Consider the following 2,595-nt stretch of genomic DNA (forward strand, 5'->3'; position numbering starts at 1 on the left):
ATAGCCGCGGCTTGCGCCAGTCTCTGGAGTTCCTTTATGCAGCGCTCTTAATCCCCTCTCCTCGTGCACCAGGAAACAAAGAGGGAAGAAAAAGCCTCTTGCCTCTTCGGCAGGTCCAGACTTTTCCCCCACTCCCTCTGGGCTAGCCGTGGTGCACTAACCCCTTCAGGCTGTTTTCACGCCGCCAGTCCTTTCCCTGCCATCTGACGGAAGCCCAAGCCTCAGCTCCCAGCCTCCGCCCACCCCGGCGGGTGAGCAGACAAGCCTCTCGGGCTGGTGAGTGCCGGTCGGCAGCTATCCTCTGTGTGGGAATCTCTCCGCTTTTCCCACTGCACCCCTGTTGCTGCGCTCTCCTCCATGGCTCCGAAGCTTCCCTCCTCTGCCACCCGCATTCTCTGCCCGCGAAGGGGCTTCCTAGTGTGTGGAAACCTTTCCTCTTTCACAGCTCCCTTCCACTGGTGCAGGTCCCGTCCCTATTGTCTCTGTTTATTCTTTTTTCTTTTGCCCTACCCAGGTACGTGGGGGGTTTCTTGCGTTTTGGGAGGTTTGAGGTCTTCTGCCAGCGTTCAGTCAGTGTTCTGTAGGAGTTGTTCCACGTGTAGATGTATTTCTGATGTATCTGTGGGGAGGAAGGTGATCTCCGTGTCTTACTTTTTCGCCATCTCCCCCCTCTCTCCCAGACTACTATTTTTTAAAGTTACTCAGGTTAGTCCTAATTTTCCCCTTTGGTATGGTTATTTATGTGTTTACTTATTTAACTTGGGATATAGTTATGTTATATTGTTCCTATTATTTGAGGTTTTGTTCTCCTAGTGTTTTTAATTTTATTTTTGAATACATAAAACAACATGATTCAAAAAGTCAATGTCAAAATTGTATTAAATATACATTCATGAGTCACTGCCCTTTCCACAATCCCTTCCATTTTGTTCCCCCTTAACACCTGTATGTAACTAATCTCATTAGTGTCTGATTCATCCTTCTTGCACTTCTTTTTTTAAACATAAGAAAAATATAAAACAGTTTAAGAATTGGCATTTCACCCTTGCATAGGGATTATAGTAATCTTTTCTATATCATTTCAGTTTTAGTAATATGTGCCGACAAAGCAAGTACTATTGGCTTTGTTCCTATTGCCTTGTGATAGTAGTGGATTCAGTAAAATGATAATTATATTTTTGGGGGTTTGTCATTGTTGGATCCCTGAATTGGCCCAATGGGACTTATTAACTTTTTCAGTGTCTTACCTTTTCACACTATCAGCATTCGTTATGGTTTATATTTGAGTATGGCTTAAACTGATAGGCTTCCCCTGAACAGTTCTTTCCCTTCTTTTCTTTTGGAAGTTTGCTGTTGTGAATAGTCTATTCAATTCGAACTGACATAAGATTTTTACCTTTTCTTCATATTCCTTTTATTCTTTTCTGATGATATTCTACTACTTATTTTAATTCCTTTAAATTGACTTCTTACCATTTACTTGGGTTCTCTTTTCTAATTGGCTGTTTCTGTTTTTAACAAATAGGGCTTTAAGGAGCTAGCTTTGATCAGCTGCTATGTCTATACTGGAATATTGTTGAAAGGTTTTGATGAGTTTGTTTTGAAAATCTCCTACTGATTCTTAATACTCCTTTTTTTTTTTTTGAATTTGGGAATTCAGTTCATATTAGTTTGATAGGAAAGACTTCTACAATACCTAAATTAAGTGTTCCTCTATTTCTTTAAACTTTCTTTTTTTCCATGTATCATGTATATTGGCATCCCAGCCAGCCCTTTTTGAACCAACTTTGACCTATTAATGAAGAAACTAGAAACCTAAGTTGATGAAGCTGTGGCAGGCCTGGACTATTGATGTTTATGATTGAAGGCTCCCAGAGGATAGGTCTAGAGATAGGCTTTCCAGGCAGAGGATTTCCTAGTTTATACCTATGAGTGAGCAGAACAAGGTTAGTCTGTGTCAAGTTTCAGCATGTACTGGCTGTAGACAAAGATCTTAGCCCATTTATTCCTTTAATTTACTCTGTGTGTGTGTATTGTGTGTTTTGGAGAGACTGTTATGGAAGGGCAGTGTGGTATAGTGTAGTTTTTGACTGTGACTTCCATCAACAATATATTTTTACTTACATGTACTCAATAAGTATATATTTATGTATAAATTTTATACTTGTTATACTATACTAATATAATTTGTAAGTCATAAAAATAATTAGATATATAGTATGTAACAGAATTTATACTATAAATGTATATTTATAATATATATAAATAGAAGCTTTAATAATTTTTTTGATCCTGTATACTCCTTGGGTACTTAGACCCCACTTTGGAAGCTACTGGTATAATGGAAACTACACAGGATTTAGAAGACTTGGGCTCTGATTTTGGATTTACAATTACTGACATAGTAATCCAAGGACATACACTTATTGCCTGTATACTTTACTTTCCTCTTCTGTAATGAAGGTTAAATGAAATGGGACTTCCCTGGCAGTCCAGTGGTTAAGACTTTGTGCTTCCACTGCAAGGGGCTCAGGTTCTATACCTGGTTCAGGAACTAGATCCCACATGCCACGCAGTGTGGCCAAAATTTTTTTT

The 2,595-nt window shown here is 39.2% G+C and overlaps 1 non-coding gene across 1 annotated transcript; it reads right to left on the reverse strand.

Moving 5' to 3' along the window:
* Positions 1–1,008: 1,008 nt before the first annotated feature.
* Positions 1,009–1,116, reverse strand: LOC115803675 (U6 spliceosomal RNA). Its single transcript, XR_004024446.1, has one exon. It is a non-coding gene; the product is annotated as a U6 spliceosomal RNA (small nuclear RNA).
* Between the last annotated feature and the right edge of the window lie 1,479 nt (positions 1,117–2,595).

The sequence above is a fragment of the Delphinapterus leucas genome, chromosome 2 (genome assembly GCF_059928025.1).
Source record: "Delphinapterus leucas isolate spDelLeu-1000000601 "Yukka" chromosome 2, BTC_Dleu_Yukka2, whole genome shotgun sequence".
Lineage (NCBI taxonomy): Eukaryota > Metazoa > Chordata > Mammalia > Artiodactyla > Monodontidae > Delphinapterus > Delphinapterus leucas.